The sequence below is a fragment of the Dromiciops gliroides genome, chromosome 1, assembly GCF_019393635.1.
Source record: "Dromiciops gliroides isolate mDroGli1 chromosome 1, mDroGli1.pri, whole genome shotgun sequence".
Taxonomy (NCBI): Eukaryota; Metazoa; Chordata; class Mammalia; order Microbiotheria; family Microbiotheriidae; genus Dromiciops; species Dromiciops gliroides.
In genome coordinates this window covers 565,361,357-565,386,051 of record NC_057861.1, presented here as the reverse complement: position 1 = coordinate 565,386,051, position 24,695 = coordinate 565,361,357, and the positions used below count along the sequence as shown (strand labels likewise).

Genomic DNA, 24,695 nt, shown 5'->3' with positions numbered 1-24,695 from the left:
TTGGAGCATATCTTGGTATATGGAATGAGATGTTAGTGTATGCCTCATTTATATCATATTGCTTTCTGGTTTTCCCAGAAGTTTTTATGAAGGAGTGAGTCCTTTCCCAAGCAGTGGGGAACTTTGTGTTTACCATACATTACACTACTTTGTTCTTTTGTTTCTCAATATATATATATATATATATATATATATATATATATATATTCTATGGATCAACATTTCTAATTTTCAACCAGCACCAAGTAGTTCAAATCACTACTGCTATGTAGCATAATATAAGATACAAATCCCTGGACCAAATAAAAGCTCACAAGGCCTTACTTGTTTCAAAGGAGATAGGGATGGGTGAGACAAACTCAAGGCATGAGCAGAAACTTCCCTTCTACCCTCCTCCCCTCACAAATAGGTGATTCCTACTTAAGAATATGTTGAAAACTATGCATATTTCTTATTTCAATAATAATAAATATTTTTATTTAGAGTTTTGATTTACACATTCTATCTTTTCTACCCTCCCTGAGGTGGTAAGCAATCAGATATAGGTTATACATGTGCAATTATGTAAAACATTGCCATATGAATAATGTTGTACAAGAAAATTGAAAAGAAAAAAATGAAAGAAAGGGAAAAATAAGAAGCTTCAGTCTGTGTTGAATCAATATCTCATGTTCAATATCAGTTCTTTCTTTGGAGGTAGATAGTATGCTTTATCATTAGACATTTGGGATTATCTTAGAACATTGCATTGCTGAATATAGCTGTCATTCACAATTTTTCATCAAATGAAATTGCTGTCATCATGCACAGTGTTCTACTGGTTCTGCTCACTTCACTATTCATCAGCTTATATAAGTCTTTCCAGGCCTTTCTGAAATTGTCCTGTTTGAAAAATAAGTAAATAAATGATAGATAGGTAGATAGATAAAAAAGATATCCTCTTTGTCATTTCTTATAGCACAATAATATTGCATCACAATCATATACCACAGCTTGTTTAGCCATTCCCCAATTGATAGACATTCCTTTGATTTCCAATTTTTAGCTACCACAAAAAGAGCTACTATAAATATTTTCATACAAATAGGTCTTTTTTCTCTTTTGGGGGATGTCTTTGGGATGTAAACCTAGCAGTGGTATTGCTTGATCAAAGGGTATACATAGTTCCATAGCCTTTTGTGCATAGTTCCAAATTGCTCTCCAGGATGGTTGGATCCATTCAGAAATCCACCAACAGCCTGTTAGCATCCCAGTTTTCCCATATCCCCTCCAACATGCAATATTTTCCTTTTCTTTTATATTTACTACTCTGAAAGGTGTGAGATGATACCTCAGAGTTGTTTTCATTTTCATTTCTCTGATAGTGATCTAGAGATGATGATGATTGAATGATAAAGATTAGGATAGATTGATGATAAGGAGGAATGATGGATGATGATTGATTGATGATGATGGCAAAACATATATGGTACTTATTTTGCTTGTCTATTGTGAAGAAAATTCTTTGTCAGGTATAATGTACTATATAAATATTATCTATTATTATTCTTGCAATAATCAGCCTCATGTTTATTGTAAGGAAATCTCTCTTTAAAATACTATATAAATGAAGTTTACTATAAGAAATGATGAGCAGGATGCTATCAGAAAAACCTGGAAAAACTTATATGAGCTGATACAAAGTGAAATGTACTGTATACAAACAGCAATATTGTGAGATGATCTACTCTGAATGACTTGGTTATTTTCAGCAATGGGATGACCCAAGATAATTCCAAAGGTCTTATCAAAAATGCAGTCCATCTACAGAGAGAGAACTGATAGCATCTGAATACAGATTGAAGCATATATTTTGTAAGCTCCTTTATATGAAGTTATTTTTTCCTGTTTTCTTTCACAACATGGCTAATGTGGAAATGTTTTGCATGCCTGTTCATATATAGTTTATATTGAATTCCTTGAGTTCTTGGGGCTGGGGGTGTAAAGGGAGGGAGGAAGAGAACTTGGAACACAATTTTTAAAAAATGATATCAGGGGCAGCTAGGTGGCCCAATGGATAAAGCAGCGGCCCTGGATTGAGGAGGACCTGAGTTCAAATCTGGCCTCAGACACTTGACACTTACTAGCTGTGTGACCTTGGCAAGTCACTTAACCCTCATTTCCCCACAAAAAAATGATGTCAAAATTTGTTTTTGCATGTAATTTGAGAACATAAAATTATAAATATGAATAAATGTAAAAAGATTGTGATCTAGAGTATTTTTTCATATAATTATATATAGCTTTGATTTCTTTGTCTGAGAACTGCCTTTTCATATCTTTTAACCATTTATCAATTGGGGAATGACCTGTATTTTTATAAATTTCACTCAGTTCTCTATATATTTGAGAAATGAGGTCCTTATCAAAGATACTTGTTTTAAAAATTCTTTCCTGGTTTTCTGATTTCCTTATAATCTTATTTACATTATTTTTGTTTGTGCAAAAGCTTTTTAATTTTACATAATCAAAATTATATATTAACATTTTATATTGCTCTCTATAGCTTTTTTGGTCCCAAATTCTTCCTCTGTCCATAAATCTGACAGATAAACAACCCTTTATATATAAATCGTGTTCCCATTTTGACTTCATTTTAATATATGTTGTGAGATGTTAATTTTACCTAGTTTCTGCCATACTGTTTTCAAGTTTTCCCAGGATTTTTTGTTAAACAATGAACTTTTATTCCAAAAGCTTGAATCTTTGGGTTTATCATATTATTACTATAAACAGTTACCACAGTGCTATTTGTACCTATTCTATTCCACTGATGTACCTCTCTATTTCTTAGCCAGTACCAGATTGTTTTGATAGTTACCACTTTATAATACAGTTTGAAATCTAGTACTGCTAGACCACTTTCTTTCATATTTTTCATTGATTCCCTTGATATCCTTGAGCTTTTGTTCTTCCAGATGAATTGTGTTATTATTTTTCTAGATCAATAAAATAAGTTTTATTAGTATGGAAAGTCATGTATATTTCAACCTCCTGAATGACTTTACTTCTCTATCTTTGATAATTTATAGATGAAATTTGGAGTGTGGTCAAGTCTCCAAATATAATTCTTGTTCAATATGACTATAGTTCAAAGGATAAATGATCACTAAGTCTAAAGTCCATGATTGGTATAGTTATTGAGCATGGTATCATTTACTTTCAGTGGCTTTGGGTGACTTGATTAAAATAATATTTATCAGCCCTATACCTATATTCTTTACTGTGTTTTGATATTACTATCCAGAAATTTGCTTTAGCACATTTGGAAATATTGATAACTCCAAATCCCAGATAGTTCTTTTTTGACTTAGGAAGATTTTTTTTTTAATATCTTCTCTGGAATTTGTACTAAAGACCTTTAAAAGAAATCTATTGGCACAGTTTGTATTCCTGTCAATTAGTTCATACTTTTTATAATCCCAAATAAATAAAAGTGCAATTTAATGAATAAATAACATTTTTACAGAGTTCTAATAGGTTATTTGGCAAAAATCTATAGGTGACCTTTTCTACATAGGGCACAACAAAATCTCTTAAAGGGTCCCTCTATCAAACGATGATGGAGGGATCATTTTCAAGTACAAGAAAATTTCCTCTGTGTTTCTCTTACAAAGGAAATCCCAAATTCCCAACCCACCTCAATGGATAACAATTTTTAGCACAAATAGGTTCAGTAAGAGAAAAAAAATCAAAAAAGTCCTAAATAAGGTTCCCAAGAGAAAGAATTATGAGTTAAATTCTCTGGGGTTTCTAAGCCAGCATGTAAATCTTATTTGACAGACATACAATCCCAAAAGAATGTCAAACAAGTTGTCTGGATTCAAGTCACAAATAATCATTCTAGGTTTGTCCAAATATAAAAAGAAAATTAAAGGAAAAAAAAATTCATAAACATTTATTAGGTGCTTATTTTGTGCCAAGCCCTGTATTAAAGTGCTGGTTATTCAAAGAACAAAAACATTTCCTGCTCTCTAGGAGATAAGAATCTTATAGGGGAGATATGTACAAAAACAATATATACAAGATAAGCTAGAGGTAATCTCAAAGGTGATGCAGCAACATTAAGGGGAACTGAAAATGGCTTCTTTCAGTAAAACTTGAAAAAAGCCATGGGACCAAGAAAGTGTGAATGAGGAGTGAGAGTATTCTGGAGATGGGGAATAGTTAGTAAAAATGCCCACAGAAAGAGATGGACTGTATTGTGTAAGAAAAGCAAGGAGGCCAGTGTCTCTGGATTGTACGGTTTGGAGGTGAATAAAGTACTAAGGAAATTGGGAAGACAGGGGAAAAGCCAGGATATGAAAAGTGTAAAAGATAAACAGAGAGTTATAAGCAATAACACATTAAATACGTGAACTCCAAACATGTGACATTAGCCCAGTGTAAATATTTCTACCAGATTCAATACTATAAGCAATTATCAGCACTTAAACAATTGAACAAATTTGTTGTGGCAAAGAACTGCAAACTGAAGTGATGACCATCAATTGAGGAATGGCTGAATATAAATTGTGGTATATAATAGTGACGGAATAGTACTGTTCTGTAATAAATGACAAGCAGGTTGATTTTTTAGAAAAACATGGAAAGACTTGTTTGAAATAATGGAAAGTGAAATGGGCAGAACCAAAAGAATGTTGAATGTTGCAAACTTGTTTGAAAAATAACTGAATGATGAAGCTATTCTGAATAATATGAATATTCAAATTAACCACAAAGGATTTATGAAGGAAAATGCTATCCACCTCTGGAGAATGAACTGATATATGGGAGAGTGTATTGTGTAGTTCCATATGGGTGTGTCTCACACACATATACATACATATGCAAACACATCTATATGTATATATGTGTGTATATCATGAGTGTGCATGTGCATGCACACGTGTATATACACATATACATGCACACATCTATACATCTATACACATACATACCAATATATATGTATGTGTATATATATATATATATATATATATGCGTGTGTGTGTGTGTTGGCCTTCTCTAGTGAAGGCTGGAGAGAGAGGGAAGGAGGGAAACAACTTGGAACTCAAAATGTAGCAAAAAAATAATTTTAATGATTCTTTTAAAAAATTCAATGACTCGAATTCCAAAGTCTGCAAAAATCACCTGAAGGGCTGACTTTTTTAGAAACAATACAAAGGAACAAACATCACCAATTACAACCTAAAACAAAGAGAGAGAAAAAATATTTTCCCTACTAGATGATCAAGAAAACTAGAATATTCAAAAATAAAAGTGTGGAGTAGATAATTATTCCAGGGAGTCCTGAAAATGTTATTTTGGACAAGTACTCACATGTAGCAAGACTAGGGATGCAGTGTTCCAGAAAAATGTGGGCTATATGTGTCCCTCAGAGGATTCTAGTCTAGATCTACCTTTTTTTTTTTTTTTTTTTTTTTTTTGGTGAGGCAATTGGGGTTAAGTGACTTGCCCAGGGTCACACAGCTAGTAAGTGTTAAGTGTCTGAAACCAGATTTGAACTCAGGTTCTCCTGAATCCAGGGCCGGTATTTTATCCACTGTGCCACCTAGCTGCCCCTAGATCTAACTTTGAAAAGAAGTGGGGTGACTTTCCTTAATACCATCAGCTCATGACCACATTCGAAATGTGTTTCTATCACTATTAGCCAACACTGATTAGTGTCTCAGTTCAATTTAACTAATTAATTTCATTCAGCTTTATAAGAGATTATTTACTATGATTGAGCAAGAACACCTAGGAGAATATTCTTGTGCATACTACCTCAGCCTAAGCAGAGAGGAAGATTAGACTTAACACAGTTTCTACATAGCATTTACCCCACCACGTTCACTTCCAAATAGCATAGCTGATGGATGGATAGCACTGTCTTTGACAATGCTGAATTAATGAAGACAGCTTACTTGGAACTTTGGCTGCCATCAAATCCCAGCACAGCCTCTAGCTTCTGGAGTTCTGGTGGCTTAGTCAATTGCCCTTTCCAAGCAATCTCCTATATCCACCAAAACCCAGTAAATAATAGGAATAATATAGACAGAAGCAACAGCAGAGGCATACACTTTTAGCGTGCAAGCCCTGGATGAGAGAAAAGAGAGGCTACCAGTATCTTGTTCTCTTTCTTCAGTACCAACAAAGCAAATAAAGAGCCCAGAGCCAAGAAACTTGCCCTTTCTGGCAACTACACTCCAATAAAAAGAGTCCTCTACATCAGGGCTTCTTAAACTTTTTCCACTCACAACCCCTTTTCACCCAAGAAATTTTTACATGACCCCCCCAATATATAAGAAACTAGAGAAGGCCAAATAAATATATGTGTGTGTATGTATACATACATATATGTGTGTGTATACATACACACATATATACACACACATATGTGTATAATGTCTAATATGTTTGTAGATTTTCTTTCATTGGATTGATTCTGCATCCCTAGTCACAGTGTGTGTGTGTGTGTGTGTGTGTATCTTAGTGGTTCAGAGAGGCAGCCCTGGAGCCAGGAGAACCTGAGTTCAAATCTTACTTCAGACAATTACTAGCGGTATTTCCCTGGGTAAATCACAACACTGTTAGTCTCAGTCCATCTATAAAATGAACTACAGAAAGAAATGGCAAACCACTCCAGTATCTTTGTCAAGGAAATCCCAGATGGGATCATGAAGAGTCAGAAATAACTGAAACAACTCAATAGCAACAACAAACTCACAGTTTATAATATTTGTAATATATTTTTCTAGCTTCTTTGCTAATTTTTTATTTCGAGTTTTGTTGTGAATGTTTTTTAGGGATAAAGTTTATGGTATTCTTTCTATTTTGTCTCTTTTCAGGTATAAAGACAACCATAGAAAAGGTTTTTAAGAACTCCTTTTCCTATTTTGTAGCTCTCTAATATTGAAAATAATCTTCCATTGAATGAGAGAATTGGCTTGTCAATACATCTTCACTTCTTTGGGGGTGGGAAGGGTTAGAATATTTGTTGCAACTTCAATTTCTTCTTTTCTGATATTTGGTTGAAGAGGAAGACCATGACTGACTCCATCTTAGAGCAATCTTGGCAATTAGGGCTGATATGATTTTTTGTGAAGGAAATAAATAAGGAAGTTTATGAAGCAAAATGTCCTAGAAAATAAAACACAGGTATTGCGGCTTGAGAATATAAACATACAAACCACAAAAAATGTTATAGCTCTTTGACATTTTCCCGCTATTTTACACTATTGCTTAATACATTCCTCCTTTAAATCTATAAAAGTATAAAGCTGTGTCATGATGAATTGGAACAGTATTCAGAGTGATATGTTCCCCACTGTATATATGAGTAAAATCTATTGGTTTATGTGACTTGTCAACATTATGTTTTTCAAACAAAATAATCTATTTCTTATTCTGTTAATCTAAGCATTTTATATTTTGCACAAATAGTTGTTCATTTTTTCCCTATGATATTAGTTTTGGTGTCACATAATTGGGCAAAATAGTTCTTGATAGTGTATTTCATTTAGAATTATTCCAAATTCTCTTTTTTTCCTTTTTTACATTTTTGTTTCCCTGTCTTCTCCTGTTCCCTCACCCCTTGTTAACCTAGCTAACTTCTCAGTGCTTTCCTTCTCAGGTGCTGCCCAAACCTTTCTCCTGTCTTGTTCCTTCTGTGGTTTGGCCATGAGGTAACAATATACTAAACTTCCAGGGTTAAGTCTGGCCTTATTTCCTGCCTGGGATCTGGGTTGAGAATGAGCTGATTGAATTTTGAATTAATCTGATTGGCTTGGGGGTAAGCCTATGCTAGGTATTGGTTTTGCCCTTTCTCCTATGGTGACCGAGTCAGCCATTCCCAGGGTACTACCCTGTCCCTTTCTCACACGGAGACTAGACATGGGTTTTACATTGAATACTGCTCTGGCCCTGTCTCCTGCTCTCTTGTCTGATCTGCAAATTCTGACACTCTGATCCTTCTCCTGTTCTCCTTCATTTTCTTCCTCCTTGTCCTCTTCTTTTTATCTTGAGGGGGGAATGAAAGGGAAATAGTTTTGGACTGGATGGCAGAGTTGATATTTGTTTCTTTTATCATTGTTCCTTCTAGTACAGTTTTAGAGGTTTACTGAGGAATCTGTGAGAGAGCTTGGACTCTTAACACATTACCATCTTCCCATAGGTCCCATTAGCACTTGCTTTCACCAAATTCTTTTCATTCTAGCCATAGACTTAAAGTTGAAAAATTGGATAAATTAAAGTTTCAGCTATGGTAGATAACATCTTGGCTCTGTTCCTATGACTTCTCAGCCTTTTGCTGTCAAAATTTTAGTCATAGTCACTCAAATATTAAACTATTCATTTTTCTGGCAGTAATATGAATTCCTCTTCTTTAGCTCATGAATGATTTCAGTAGTTAGATTTGATAACTTAAAAAGTATAGTATTTACTTTCATTTCTAATAAACTATTATGGTTTAAGAGATTTTTTTGCAAATCACATGAATGTTTAAAAACACCCTTATGTCAAATAGCTTTTATAGTTAAAAACCAGAGATTCCCTCCAGCAGCTAATGTAGTATATATGCCAATGTTTGTAAAGGTTTTGAAATACCTTCAGAACCAGCCCCAAAGAGGTTTATTATTTTAATTCAGACTATAGTACATGGGGGAGAGTAGTAGCTGTTTCAGGTTATTTATAGATTAGCTGTGGATTATCCTTCAAGATCTTCAACCCCTGTCAATATGCCTTTTTTCAAGTACATCACACCTTCTGCCAGGATGGCAGACCACAGAATTCTGTGCAGCTCACAAAATGATTATATAACAACAATAAACTATTTTAAGGACATTTTAAAATAATTTACCTTTCCAAGATGATCATGTTCTCATTCAAATAAAATTATTACTGAATATACTTTAATGCAATTCAATTAATTTTTCCCTTGTATAACTGAATGCAGTGGCATTTGGTGCATGTTCTTGATGCTGGTATTGGTTCATGGTCTATGACTATTTTAAACATAAGGCATTTTTCTTGCCTCTATATGATAAATTTTTATCTTAACTGTCTATGAGAGCACTATTGTATCTCCTGCTATTTTGGATTCACCTGATATAAAAAAATTATTATAGCATCTACAAGAATAAAAATAAACAATCTGTTTCCTTTTTTAAAAAATTAAAAAATGTTAAATAGCAATTAATGAAAATTTTTTTCAATTACTTCACATGTATACCTGATACATATAGCATGCCTCCTCAATGGTTGGGGGAGTAGCTGGAGGATGAAGATTCAAACTAAAAAAAAAAAATTGAAATGTTAAAATAAAACAAAAAGTTGAAGCTCTCCTAAGTTAACCTCAAAAGCAACATTAAATCAAGGCTTTAAATGGATTGTGAAATGACACAAGCTACAAAAAGACAGAGAGACACAATCTTCAAACTTGAGATAATTTACAAGACTTCAGGAAAGGTCAGTCTCACTTGGGCAAAAGGGGAGTTCAGCACAGCACCAGAAAGTCAGGGCAAGTCAACTGGAGGCTCTTGGTCACACCACAACAACTCAGGCCACTGGGTCCTGGCTCAGCAGGCTTGTGGTGCAACAGGCCAGCTGGGAGACCCACCAGAACCAGCTGAGAGGGCAAACTGCTAGCTGGAGAACCACTCACAGGACAGATGCACCTTGGCCAAGCCATTACAGCACAGGGAGCAGGTCTAGGGCTATGAGAAATCCACAAGCCACAGAGTGCTCAGAGCAGAAATCCAGTGACTCAGCCTCTATCCCCCAGCACATGAAGCTTGCAACAGTGGCCCCTGTGCCCCAGGAGAAGACCTCAACTTTAATACAATATGAGTAAGAAACAGAAAAGGGCCCTTACCATTGAGAGCTTATGCGTCAACTGGAAAGACCAAAAAACAAATTTAGATGAGGGCAATACCTACCAAATGCCTACATGTGAAGCCTCAAGGTGGAAGATGAATTGGTCTTAAGGCCAAAAAGCCTTGGAAGAGTTCAAAAGAGATTTTAAAAATCAAATGAGAAATGTAGAAGAAAAAATGCAAAAACAAATGAAATGAAATTATGGGGAAAAAAAGAATCAACAGCTTGGAAAAGGAAGCAGAAAAATTGACTGAAGAAAACAATTCCTTAAAAAATAAAATTGGCCAAATGAGGAAAACAATTGTTCAAATGGAAAAGGAGCTGCAAAAGTTTACTCAACAAAATAATGCCTTAAAAATTAGAATTTGGCAGATGGAAGCTAGTGACTCCATGAGACACTAGGAATCAGTCAAACAGATTCAAAAGAATGAAAAAATAGAAGAAATACAATGAAATACTTCATTGGAAAGACAACTGACCTGGAAAATAGATGCAGTAAAGATAATTTGAGAATTATTGGACTACCTGAAAGCCATGATCAGAATAAGAATCTAGACACCATATTCCGGGAAATTATCAAAAAGAACTGCTCTGATATTGTAGAATCAGAAGATAAAACAGTGGTTGAATGAATCAACCAATCACCTCTTGAAAGAAACCCCAAAGGAAAACTCCAAAGAATATTCTAAACAAATTCCAGAATTATCTGGTAAAAGAGAAAATACTGCAAGCTTCCAGAAAGAAACAATTTAAATATAATGGAACAACAGTCAGGATTACACAAGGCCTGGCAGCTTCAAGATTAAAGGAAAATGGGGGCGGCTAGGTGGCTCGGTGGATAAAGCACCAGCCCTGGATTCAAATCCGGCCTCACACACTTGACACTTACTAGCCATGTGACCCTGGGCAAGTCACTTAACCCCCATTGCCCCGCCAAGAAAAAGAAAAAAGATTAAAGGAAAACAGGGCTCGGAATATAATATTCCAGAAGGCAAAGGAGCTTAGATTACAACCAAAATCAACTTCCCAGCAAAACTGACCAATCTCTTTCAGGAGAAAAGATGGACACTCAATGATATAGGAGACTTCCAAGGTTTCCTGAAAGAAAGATCAGAACTGACCAGAAAATTTGTTCTTCAAATACAAGACTCAAGAGAACTATAAAGAGGTAAAAAGGGGGGGGGGAAGTTATTGAATAAGGTTAAACTGTTTGCATCCCTATGAGGGAAGATAATATTTTAACTCAGTATCTGTATGTCTATTAGGGTATGGTTACTAAATGGATTGATATGATGATATAAAGAAACTTAAAGAACATAATAGAAGGATAATGGGGGAAGAGAGGGAAGGGGATATGGAATGGGGTTAATTACATCATATTACAATAGAGTGAAAGAAGAAAGGTGTGACCAATTTTTCAATCTTAATCTCATCAGATTTGGTTTAAAGAGGGAATAACATATACACCCATTTCAATAAAGAAACAGCTTACTCTTTAGCAAAGTAAAAAGGTAAGGGGACAAAGGGTGGGCACTGAAAGAAGGGAGAGCAGAAGCAGGGGAGGGAAGGGTAAAAAAAAAAGGGAGTGTAATGATTGGAATGACACTACCTGCTGGAGACTTACTGTAGGAAAGCTCCACCATGAAGAGAAGGCACCTGAGGGCAAGACATATGGCTTTTCTTTGGTGTCAGGAAGTGACATTTGCTTGTAGGAGGAAGAAGGGGCGAGGCTGGCTCTCTCACTCTCTTGTCAGGACTCTGGTGGAAAGCAGAGCTAAAGATGTGCTCGCCCTTTAATAGATAGATGAATCTAGGCCTTTCTCTCTCTGTTTACCAAATTCTTATTCTCCTTAATAAATGTTTAAAAGTCTAACTCTTGGTAAAGCTTATAATTTATTGGTGACCACTCATTAGATATTTTAGACAGACATATTTTAGACAGAAAGAATTTTAGCCACTTACAGGAGGGAGCCTGAAGAAAGGGAGAACAGATTGGTGGAAGCAGGGGTCAGAAGCAAAATGCCTGTGAGGAGTAATAGGGTGAAAGAAGAAAAAAAGTACAAAGGGGGAAAACAGGATGGAGGGAAAAAGACAATTAGTAGTCATAACTGTGAATGTGAATGGGATGGACTCTCCATAAAACGGAAGTCAATAGCAGAGTGGATTAAAAACCAGAATCCTGCATTAAGTTGTTTACAAGAAAGATATTTGAAGCAGATACACACAGAGTAAAGTTAAAAGGTTGGAACAGAATATATTATGCTCCAGCTGAAGTCAAAAAGCAGGGGTAGCAATCTTTATCTCAGAAAAAGCAAAAGCAAAAATAGATCTAATTGGGGCAGCTAGGTGGTGCAGTGGATAAAGCACTGGCCTTGGATTCAGGAGGACCTGAGTTCAAATCCAGCCTCAGACACTTGAAGCTTACTAGCTATGTGACCCTGGGCAAGTCACTTAACCCTCATTACCCTACAAAGAAAAAAAATAAAAAAAAACAGATCTAATTAAAATAGATAAAGAAAGAAACTACATCTTGCTAAGAGGTACCATAGAAAATGAAGTAATAACAATACAAAACATATATGCCCCGAATTCTTAGAGGAAAAGTTTAATGAGTTACAAGTAATAGCAAACTTATACTAGTGGAGGATCTCTCTTAAACTAGGCAAACTTAACCAAAAAATAAGTAACAAAGAAGTTAAAGAGGTGAACAGAATTTTAGAAAAGTTAGATATGATTGATGTCTGGAGAAAATTGAATGGGGATGGAAAGGAATATACCTTTTTGCTCAGTGACATGGCACATACTCAAAAACAGACCATGTATTAGGGCAGAAAACCTCACAGTCAAATGTTGAAAGGTGAGAATAGTAATTGTATCATTCTTAGACCATGATGAAATAAAATTACATATAATAAAGAGTTATGGAAAGACAGACTGAGAATGAGTTGGAAAATGATTTCATCCTAACAAATGAGTGGATCAAACAACAAATTATAGAAACAGTCAATAATTTCATTCAAGAGAACAACAATAATGAGACAACATACCAAAACCTATGGGATGCAGCCAAAGCAGTACTTAGGGGAAATATTATATCTCTAAGTGCTTGCATGAATAAAAAAAGATAAAGAGGAGAGCACTGAATTGGGTATGCAACTAAAAAAGCTAGAAAAAGAACAAATTAAAACTCTTTTGGGACCCATGGGCCAGAAGGTAAGAACTTTTTTTTGTTTGTTTTTGGTGAGACAGTTGGGGTTAAGTTACTTGCCCAAGGTCACACAGCTAGTGTCAAGTGTCTGAGGCCAGATTTGAACTCAGGTCCTCCTGAATCCAGGGCTGGTGCTCTATCCACTGCACCACCTAGCTGCCCCAAAAAAGAACTAGTTAAAAATCTCCAATTAAATACTAAATTAGAAATCCTGAAAATCAAAGGAGAAATTAATAAAAGTGAAAGTAAGAAAACTAGAGACTTAATCAATAAAACTAAGAGATGGTTTTATGAAAAAAAATTAATAAAATAGATAAACATTTGGTTAATTTGATTTAAAAAAAGAAAAAGAGAACCAAATAACTGGTATGAAAAATGAAAGTGGTGAATTCACCACCAATGGAGTGGAAATTAAAGCAATAATTAGTAGCTATTTTCCTCAACTGCATGCAAACAAATTTAACTATCTAAATGAAATAGATGAATATTAGGAAAAAAATATAAACTGCCCAAATTAACAGAAGAGGAAAAAAAGCCTTAAATCAGCAGATTTAGAAAAAGAAATTGAACAAGCCATAAATGAACTCCCTAAGAAAAAATATCCAGGGACAGATGGGTTTATAAGGGATTTCTACCAAACATTTAAATAACAATTAATTCCAATACTATACAAATTATTTGGACAAATAGGTGAAGAAGGTGTTCTACCAAAGTCCTTCTATGACACAAATATGGTGTTTATGCCTAAACCAGGAAGAGCCAAAAACAGAGAAAGAAAATTACAGAACAATTTCCTTAATGAATTCAAAAATCTTAAATAACATATTAGCAAGGAGATTATAGCAATTCATCACCAGGATAATACACTATGACAAGGTGGTATTTATATTAGGAATTCAAGGCTGGTTCAACATTAGGAAAACTAAGAACACATCAACCATTTCAATAACAAAACTAACCAAAATCATATGATTATCTCAATAGATGCAGAGAAAGCTTTTGACAAAATATGGCACTCATTCCTAATTAAAGACATTAGAGAGCATAGGAATAGGTGGAACTTTCCTTAAAATAATAAATGTTATATGTAATGGGGATAAATTAAAGGCCTTCCCAATAAAAATCATGTGTGAAAAAGGGATGTCCATTATCACCTCTATTATTTAATATTGTACTAGAAATTTTAGCGTTAGCAGTAAGAGAAGAAAAAGGAATTAATGGAAATATAATAGGCAAGGAAGAAACAAAACTATCACTCTTTGCAGATGATATGATGGTATACATAGAGAATCTTAAAGAATCAACTAAAAAACTACTTGAAACAATGAAAAACTTTAGCAAAGTTTCAGAATATAAAATAAACCAATATAAATCATCAGGATTTATATACATGAACAACACAGCTCAGCAGCAAGAGATAGAAAGAGAAATTCCATTTAAAGTAACTGTAGACAGTATAAAATATTTGGGAGTCTACCTGCCAAGACAAACCCAGGAACTCTATGAACACAATTATAAAACACTTTACACACAGATAAAATCAGATCTAAATAATTGGAAAAATACCAATTGCTCATGGATAGGCCGAGCTAATATAATAAAATGACAATCCTACATAAATTAATTTACTTATTCAGTGCCATAAAATTATTTTATAGAGCTAGAAAAATTAATAACAAAATTCATCTGGAAGGACAAATGGTAAAGAATATCAAGGGAACTGATGAAAAAATGCACAGGGAGGTGGACTACCAAATCTGAAGCTCTACTATAAAGCAGTAGTCATAAAAACTATTTGGTACTGGCTAAGAAATAGAGTGGAGGATCAATGGAATAGGTTAGGCACAGTAGACACAGTAGTAAATGACTATTGTAATCTACTGTGATAAACCCAAAGACTCCAGCCTCTGGGAAAGGAACTCAATATTTAACAAAAACTGTTGGGAAAAGTGGAAGATAGTATGGTAGCTTAACAGCTTCCACATGTGCTGCCTTTGGTGCATCCTTGGCATATCTTGGTCAGATAGGATCACCAACACAGAAGTGCTACAATGCACGCAACTTCTGAGCATCTACACGCTACTGAAACAAAGATGGCTGTGCTGGCTCGGTCATGTGCACTGCATGCAAGACAGGTGCATTCCTAAAGATCTACTCTATGGCGAGTTAGCCTCAGGCCAAAGACCTGCTGGACACCCCCAGCTTCTCTACAGAGATGTATGCAAGAAAGACTTGAGGGCTCTGGGAATAGACATTGGCAGCTGTGAGGAGATGGCCAAGGACCGTGCCCGATGGACTTTAGTACTCAGGAGCAGCTTGCACGCAGCTGAGATGGGCCTTCAAGCTCTGGAGGAAGAAAAACGAATGAGACGCAGGAACCCACGGGCAACAGGGAGCACAGTTTTCTGATGTCCTCATTGCGGCAGGAGCTGCAGCTCCCATATCGGACTGCACAGCCACAATGTGGCCTGTGGCTCTTCAAGGTCTGATCCATGGTCGTCTGTGACTGGCAGAAGCCTACGACTAGTATCATAGAAACTAGGCATAGACCAACATCTTACACATTTACCAAAATAAGGTCAAAATGTGTACATGATTTAGACATAAAGGGTGATACCATTAGTAAATTAGGAGAGGAAGAAATATTTTATGTCTTAGATCTATGGAGAAGAGAATAATTTATGACCAACAAGAGATACAGAATTCTTATGAAAAGTAAAGTGGATAATTCTGATTATATTAAATTAAAAAGGTTTTGTACAAACAGAAGCAATATAGCCAAAATTGGAAGGGAAACAGAAAGCTGGGAAATGACCTTTACAGGCAATGTTTTTGATAAAGTTCTCATTCCTAAAATATATAGGGAACTAAATCAAATCTATAAAATACATGCCATTGCCCAATTGAGAAATGGTCAAATGATATGAACAGACAGTTTTCAGAGGAAGAAATCAAAGCTATCTATTCCCATACGGAAAAATGCTCTAAATCACTATTGTTTAGATAAATGCAAATTGAAACAACTCTTAAGGTCTCACCTCACACCTATCAGATTGACTAATATGACAAAAAAGGAAAATAATAAATGTTGGAGAAGTTGTGGAAAAATTGGAACACTAATGCATTGTGGGTGAAGTTGTGAACTGATCCAACCATTCTGGAGAGCAATTTGGAACTATGCCCAAAGGGCTATGGGACTGTGCATACCCTTTGACCCAGTAATACCACTACTAATTCTGTATCCCAAAGAAATCATAGAAAAGGGAAAAGGACCCACATGTATAAAAAAATTTTTATAGCAGCTTTCTTTGTAGTGCCAAAGAATTGGCAATTGAGGGAATGTCCATCAATTGGGGAATTGCTGAACAAGTTGTGGTATATGAATGTAATGGAATATTATTGTGCTTTAAGAAATGATGAGCAGGCACATTTTAGAAAAACCTGCAAAGACCTAAGTGAAATGATGCTGAGTGAAGTGAGCAGAACCAAGAGAACATTGTACACAGTTAACAACTACATTGTATGATGATCACCTGTGATAGTGTGAAATTTAAAATTGGATATTAGATCATAAATCTCCCCTACTTAACCTTTCTCTTAATTTATCTCCCAGACTAGTAAATGGAAGAAGCTTTTGGTTTTCTAGATAGACCTTTTATTGTTATGGTAGTCACAAGGTGATGTTGATTAGAAGGATAGGAAAGTAGAAACACAATACAAATCGTCTTAAGTCTAAGCTTAGTCTATATTCCTTATAAAAACTCACCTTTGGAGAGAGAGAGAGACCGTCTGTGCAGCGCAGTCAGGAGACCAGCAGAGCAGGAAAAAGCCCCACTTCTGTTCTCTCCTTGTCTTTTAAGCTTGCACCCCGGAAGTCGAGTGCGTAGCAGGCAGTCTGACGTGCGCAGCAGGCGGACTTTGGTCTCCTCCCCAAAAGGGTGGTCCTTCAAAAAAACTGGCGTCTTTCAGTTATCCTAACCGACTGTTAAAAAACTTTCATATTTTTTTACCACAGTAGACTTGGCTTTTCTCAGCAGTACAATGATCCAACATGTTTCCAAAGTACTAATGATAGAAAATGTTCTCCACACCCAGAAAAAAAACAACTGTGGATTCTGAATGCAGGTTGAACCATACTATTTCTACTTTTTGGCTTTTTTTTTTTGAGTTTTTTTTCCCCTGTGTTCTGAATCTTCTTTCACAAGATGACTAAATGCAGAAATATGTTTAATGTGATTGTACATATATAACTGATATCAGGTTGCTTTCTGTCTTAGGGAGGGGAAAGGGAAGGGAGGGAAGGGAGGAAAGGAGAAAACTTTGGAACTAAAAATCTTATTAAAACAAATATTGAAATCTATCTTTACGTGTAACTGGAAAATAAAATTATTTTTGATAAAGTAAAAAAATAAAAATGCTAGGTTTATTAAAATGATAAAAAGATTAAAAAATTATAAATCCAAATCTTATTAAATAACATTGAAAAAACTAAAGTTAATAAAATATTTTCCACTTGGTTCTGCAGATTTTCTCCCTCCAGGGGAGTATTGTATTTTATTGTATTTAGATGGTATCTTTTTGGTAACTTTAGAGGTCAGTTATAACTTTGTATAACTAACCCCCCCTTGAATTATCTGCATGATTAAAGCAAATGAAGAGGCATCCAGTGACTTTCCCATTGGACTCTTGAGGCCTCTTCATCTTAGTTTTCCCAACTTTCCAGGGGTTGCTTGATTGAAAAGATTGGAGCTTAAGTCATTATTTGAGTAAACATCATGTTTTATGATGTGCTTCGGTCTCTGGGAACTTTCTAAAATTTAACAATATAGTAGACAGTGGTATTACTGAAGTGAGTTTCAGCATACCTTCAAAATGCTATTTTTTTCTGCCAGAAACAATAATATTACCAGTTTTTATGTTGCAGTAATTGCAAAAACTAAACATTATCATTGCAGTCTAGCTATTGTAGGTAAAATACTTTAGTATATCCACACAACTTCTGTGTTATAAATAGCAATTATTGTGATTTTACAGTCTATTCTTTAATTAGAATTGAGCTTATTAATTTTTTTCAAAATCTCATTAAAGTTATTCTTTGTTTTTTTTTTTTTTAAGAGGGGAGGTGGCACAACACTACAATCAAAATCAGCAAATAGCAATGGATCAATTATAAGAGTTGCTTGATTAGAGTTTGTTGCTACATTCCTTTGTGTTCTAAGGAAATTTTCTAAAATTCTATGAAGTGAAGAAAAATATGCAGCACACATTTCATCTAATTCTCTTAATCAACTGTACAAGGAATTACCAGGAAAATCACAGGAGTTCGTATAAGGATGGGATGATTCCCAAACATTCAATCAATCAATGTAGTAAACAAGATTTTTAATAACTTTCCTATAAACTCATATCAATATGTGGAAAAATTCTTAATTTAAAATCTCCCTAAGATTTTGAGCCATAGGGTGAAAAGGAGATGAGACCACATTAGAAATATTTGCTGATTACTTGAAATTACACCTCTTGATCTATGTGTTAAAACAAGTTAGTTGAATAGTGAATAGTTAAGTGGTTAACTAGTGAGTTGGAACCAAGTCTCTGAGAAGTAATTAATTGCCTTGGATACAAGGGTGGGGGTAGGAAGTGTGCAGAGTAACTTTCTCTTTCTTCTCTCTCTCCCCTCCTATATCTTTGGAGAAACTGGGCCAATAAAATAAAACACTTCATACAAGAGCATAGAGAGTCACATTGAGGGTAACAGACATTTTCTGGGAATACACACACACACACACACACAAACACATATGTAGATAGATGATAGATGGATAGATAGATATAGATGCAGGTATAGGTATAGATAGAGATAGAGATAGAGATACACACATCTATCTTTTTTCAGGAAGAAGGCAAAGTCTAAGGACATAAGGAAGATGAAGTGAAAAAAAAGAACTTCTCTTTCTCATATCCTGCCACTACATGTCCATGAGCATATTTCTTGATCTTAGTCAAATAAGTATTCTAACATGGTGACCTGGAGAGTTGCTGTGTGACCCTGAGCAAGTCATTTACCCCTGTTTGCCTCAGCTTTCGCAACTTTAAAATGAATTGGAGAAGAAAATAGCAAACTACTCTAGTACCTCTGCCAAGAAAACCTCAAATGGGGTCACAAAGAGTAAGATACAACTGAAAAAAGGAATTAACAAAATAGACAGGGGAAGCTACTTGGTGCAGTGGATAGAGCACCAGCCGATTCTTGACGCTTACTAGCTGTGTGACCCTGGGCAAGTCACTTAACCCCAATTGCCTCACCAAAAAAAAATAGATAATATACTCTAGGAAGGAATCTTCTTCAGGGATTCAAGAAAGAGCTATATCTAAAGGGAATTTCATGAGGTCTCTACTAAGTAAGGGACAAAAGTGTCCAGGAGATGTGTTGCCACCTTGGTCACAAGTGTTCTCTATATTTGTGCCTCACCATTTAAATTCTCTTTTCTTAGAAATCTTATTGTGCAAGATGAGAGACCACCCACATTTTGGAGGGAATTTTCTTTACCAATTGTTCTTATTATTCTTCTTTAGTAAATTCCCTTTGGTTATTCACAGGAAACATACTAGTAGTGACTCATGAGTGACAATACTAGAATCCTCTGAAGGGTTAACCTTACAATCCTGAGGGGAGAAGCAGTCAGGTGTTCTTTGGGGACCCAGATGGAAAACTGAAATGGGAGTTGCAAAAGTAACTCTAGTGGGGATGGCCTTGTCTTTTCAACCAATAAAAAGAATTACAAAAAGTTGTCAGAGCCCTTGATGTGCCAGCATATCAATTAAAAGTTTTTAGTTTTAAAGCAGAAAGTGTATTGAACTTGATGTCAGAGGGCCTGAGTTCATCTGCCGTTCGTTAAGTTTGTCAGCTGGACTTAGTCATTTCATCTTTCTCACTTAATCTTTTTAATATTTTGAAGGTCAAATATTGCAATGTGCATGAATAATTTTGATAAACATAAAGTGCTACATGAAAGTAAGCAGCTCCTTACTACTATTGATGCTTCTACTACTGCTGCTGCTGCTGCTGCTGCTACTGCTACCACTATTATTACATATTCTCATCTCATTTTGATGGAGTTCATATAACTCTGATTCTGGCTAACTCAGATTTCCTATCTGACATCAATTATGTTGGCAACAATGACAAAGGAGGAAAATTATTATAAGGTCTATGGAAAGATATACATATTGATGCACTATTGATGAAACAATGGGTCCAACCATTCTGAAAAAAAATAATTTGGAGCTATACATAAAACATCAGTAAATTATGCATATTTTAGCCCAGGTATATCTATATCTGTAAATAGATATGTATCTATATATCTGTCTATAAATATCAATATCTGTATTTATCAATTTATCTATCCATCCACTCAAAGGAGTCAAAAGACATATACAAAATTACCCATACATACAAAAAATTATACCAGACATTTTTAGTGAAACAAAGAACTGCATCAAGTGAGGAAAGGTTGAACAGATTATACAATATAAATGGAAAATGATATCATTATGCCATAATAATTAATGAAAGAGATGCTTCAAACAAACCTGGAAATGCTTTATGAGTTGATGCAGAGAGAAAATATCAAGAAGAATAAGAGGTAAAAAAGAAAACAATTTATGTAATGACTAGAATAATATACAGGGGAACTTTGAAAGACTTAAGAAATATACTCAATGTAATGGCCAATCATGATTAAAGAATACTGATGATAAATCATTCTTCGCTACTTTTTGTAGAGAGATAATGGATTAGAAGTACTTAATGGGACATACATTTGCAGACATTGACAATGCATGTATTTATTTTTATTGATTACTTATTTTCTACAAGAAGGACCTCTATTCCAGAGAATGGGGGAAGGTAGGTTTGAAGGTTTTGTTGGTTAGTAATAGAGATGCTATAAAAATTCTACTGAAAAAAATAATAAAACATTCAAGAATATATATATATATATATATATATATATTTAAGATCAGAAAGATATTTAAAGGATAGAGAGAAAAGCAGGTCAGTTTTGTTACAATTGTATTCAATTTAATGTTTGCTTAAAATGATAAATAATATAAATTCATATTTTATATATAATTCTTTTTACTTCTTTGTATATTAAAATAGTTATGATGATTTTCAATTTACAATTAAAAAGCAAATTTCAAATGTTATTGCTTAGGTATCAATTGTATTAAACATGCTTTTCCTATTGGGTTTCATTTCAAGATGCCAGTAAGTCTTTTCGAATGCATGCACATTTTTTATCCTCGATTGCTTTATGTAAGATTGATGCCTCCCCCATATAAAAGCAAGGTTCTTTAAATTAATCCATTCTTCTAGTGGTTCAATTAGAACTTTACATGTATCAATTCCAAGTGAAAACTGAATAACATTGAAGAAAGTTTTCATGAAAAAATGTTTATTACTATGTTAAGTGGAGGTATAAGATTTGATGCCATCCATTACATTCAATTAATTAACATTTCTTTCTTGTAAAACTCCCTCTTTGACTTGAAATTCATTCTCAATCATTTTCAGGAGAAACTATGATGGGTTTAATGTTAGGTAACTTATCATTATTATTATTATTGATATTAATATTCATCTAAATGTCCTATTTTGTAGGATGCAAAAATAGAGGGAAAAGAATAGTAGAAAGTTAGATATAGCTAAATAGTTAGAATTATACAAGACTCATAGAGTCTAGAGTAAGTATAATAATGAGACACCTTGTCTCATTCATTTTAAAAATATATATATTTTGGGGCAGCTAGGTGGCACAGTGGATAGAACACCAGCCCTCGAGTCAGGAGGACCTGAGTTCAAATCTGGCCTCAGACACTTAACACTTACTAGCTGTGTGACCCTGGGCAAGTCACTTAACCCCAATTGCCTCACCAAAATATATATATATATATATATATATATATATATACACACACTATATATATATATATATATATACTATATATCAAAAAATGCCAAATTTGAAGTGGAGATAAGTTATATGGCCTTGGGCAAGGCCAAACTGTTAGAGCTAGAAATGAAATCCAAATCTGATTCCTTTCTATTCTAATGCTCTTTTACATTCTATCTTATGTGAACTTTCTACATAAAAAAGTATATTTGGAGTTTAATTAGATCCAACGAAAAAAATTCTAAGAATTATGAAAAATATCTGTCTTTTAATCTCTAGGGTTGATGACCTAAAGTAGAGTTCATAATAATTCTCTTTGTTCTCATAACACTTGTGAGGAAAGAGGAATATAAATTGGTTATCTGCTCTAAACTGTAGTAAATCTTATTTTTAAAACTGTTTGTGTAGAGTTGTTGGTCAACCCCATGAAATTATTGAAATTATCAAGAATATGAAAAGAAAATAATATACCTGGGTATATTGAGCATTATATGGAATGGGCATCTTGTTGTGATGGGAAAATAAAGATTAAATCTGAAGACAGGCACTGCCTGGGTTCAAATCCTAGATAAAACACTTAATAGTGGTGTTACTTTACCCTTTCTGAGTCTCCATTTCCTTTTTTGAAAGGTGTGTGTGTAGAGTGGGAAGAGTGCTTTATCGTATGAATATGTCAAATTGTATGTCTTCTGTGCATCATAAGATTTGCCACACTTTAATTTCAGGAGGTAACAAGGCTATGTGAATTATACTTTTTGAATTTAGGTGGAAGTTTCTAAAAAAAATTTCTTCCAGATATTTCTAGACTCTCTGATTCGCCTCATTGAAAAACAGAAAGAATGTGCATGGTTGTTGAGAAGTCTCTGAAAGGCCTTTATTACACTTTTATGGCTCTTAAGAGCATTTATCATGAATGAAGCTAAAATATTTAACTTATCTTTCTTTAGAAGTTATTGTCCGGGGGGCAGCTAGGTGGTACAGTGGATAAAGCACTGGCCCTGGATTCGGGAGGACCTGAGTTCAAATCCGGCCTCAAACACTTACTAGCTGTGTGACCCTGGGCAAGTCACTTTAACCCTTATTGCTCCGCAAAAAAAAAAAAAAAAAAAAAAAAAAGAAGTTATTGTCCGATGGCAGCGGTGAGAGGATGAACAACAAGTTCGACACCTTGAAAGTTGATGACAGTGGGGACCATGATCCAAGAAAACAGCATACAGAAAGACGGTGAGAAGGAAAAAAAAGTGAGCGAGACAAAAGTCAGAGCAACAGCAAGAGGCAGGCTGTTGTCCCAGGGCCTGTAGAACACCCAATGCAGTATAGCTACACCTTCTGGTACTCGCAAAGGGTGCCAGGCCGGCCAACCAGCTCACAGAGCTACAAGCAAAACATTAGGCAGATCGGCACATTCACCTCCGTGGAGTGGTTCTGGAGGTTTTATAGCCACATGGTATGTCCAGGGGACCTGACAGGCCATAGTGACTTCCATCTCTTCAAAGAGGGAATCAAACCCATGTGGGAGGATGATGCAAATAAAAATGGTGGCAAATGGATTATTCAACTCTGAAAGGACTTAGCATCCCAGTGCTGGGAGAATCTTATAATTGCCCTGTTGGGGGAACAGTTCATGGTGCCCGAGATCTGTGGGGCCGTCGTCTCTGTCCATTTCCAGGAGGACATTATTTAAATATGGAACAAGACTGCCAGTGACCAGGCCTTCACAGCCCATATCTGGAAACGCTCCATCAAGTGCTTAACCTACCTCCCAACATCATAATGGAATACAAAACACAAACCACACCTACAGTATCAAGGACAATTCAAGTTTTCAAAATACAAAAATCACATTGTGAAAATACCCAAACTGGCAATAATCCTTTTCTGTATGTGTGTGTGTGTCTGTCTGAAATGGATGGGAGGCCTCCAGCAGGTCCCTCAGTCAGCTCACTGAAGGGACATCCCCGATCCATGGGCTCCCCTTTTGCACTCATCCCTGGAGGAAGGATTCCACTAGATGCCCTGCCGCGCCAATGACTTTATAAAGCAAAGACAAAAAAGATGACTTTTTAATAGACAGACTTTTTTTTTTTTAAATGAGGTTCTGGGGAGAGTCGAACCTTTCATTTGTTGTGTGTGCCATTGTCCACATATCTTCTGGGCCCTCTCTTGCTCTCTTGTGACACTTCATAAAGGGTATTGTGAACACATGTGTGTGCCAGAGCTGTTGACGGGGAGTTTATCAGTATTATGAATGTCTGTGCATCTGGAAAGAATTTATGTTGGAATCACCATGCTTATCTGTAAGTGCTCCTTTCTGGCACTGCCTTTTAATTATTGGGATGTTTTGTTTTTTTCTCTCCTGTTCTCCCTCATCCTCACCTCTGTCCTCTGAACATGTTCATGGTGTTTCAGTGACTGTCCAGGCCTCCTGCCAGCCTCTGGTCTTCCCCTTTCTCTTCTCAAGGACACTTCATTTCTTCCTAAGCATGGCTGCACACAGTGCACTGTGTGCATGGATGTGGGGTCTGCTCCTGTTTTCAGAGGCACGGGCCCTATCTTGAACTCTGGCTATCAGAGAGGCCTGTGTCTGAGGGCTGGCTGTCCTCTCGCTGAGCAGGAAGGGAAGTGAGAGA

General features: G+C 35.4%; 1 pseudogene; it reads left to right on the top strand.

Moving 5' to 3' along the window:
* Positions 1–23,209: 23,209 nt before the first annotated feature.
* LOC122736937 lies at positions 23,210–23,915 on the top strand (annotated as a pseudogene).
* The last annotated feature ends 780 nt before the right edge of the window (positions 23,916–24,695 follow it).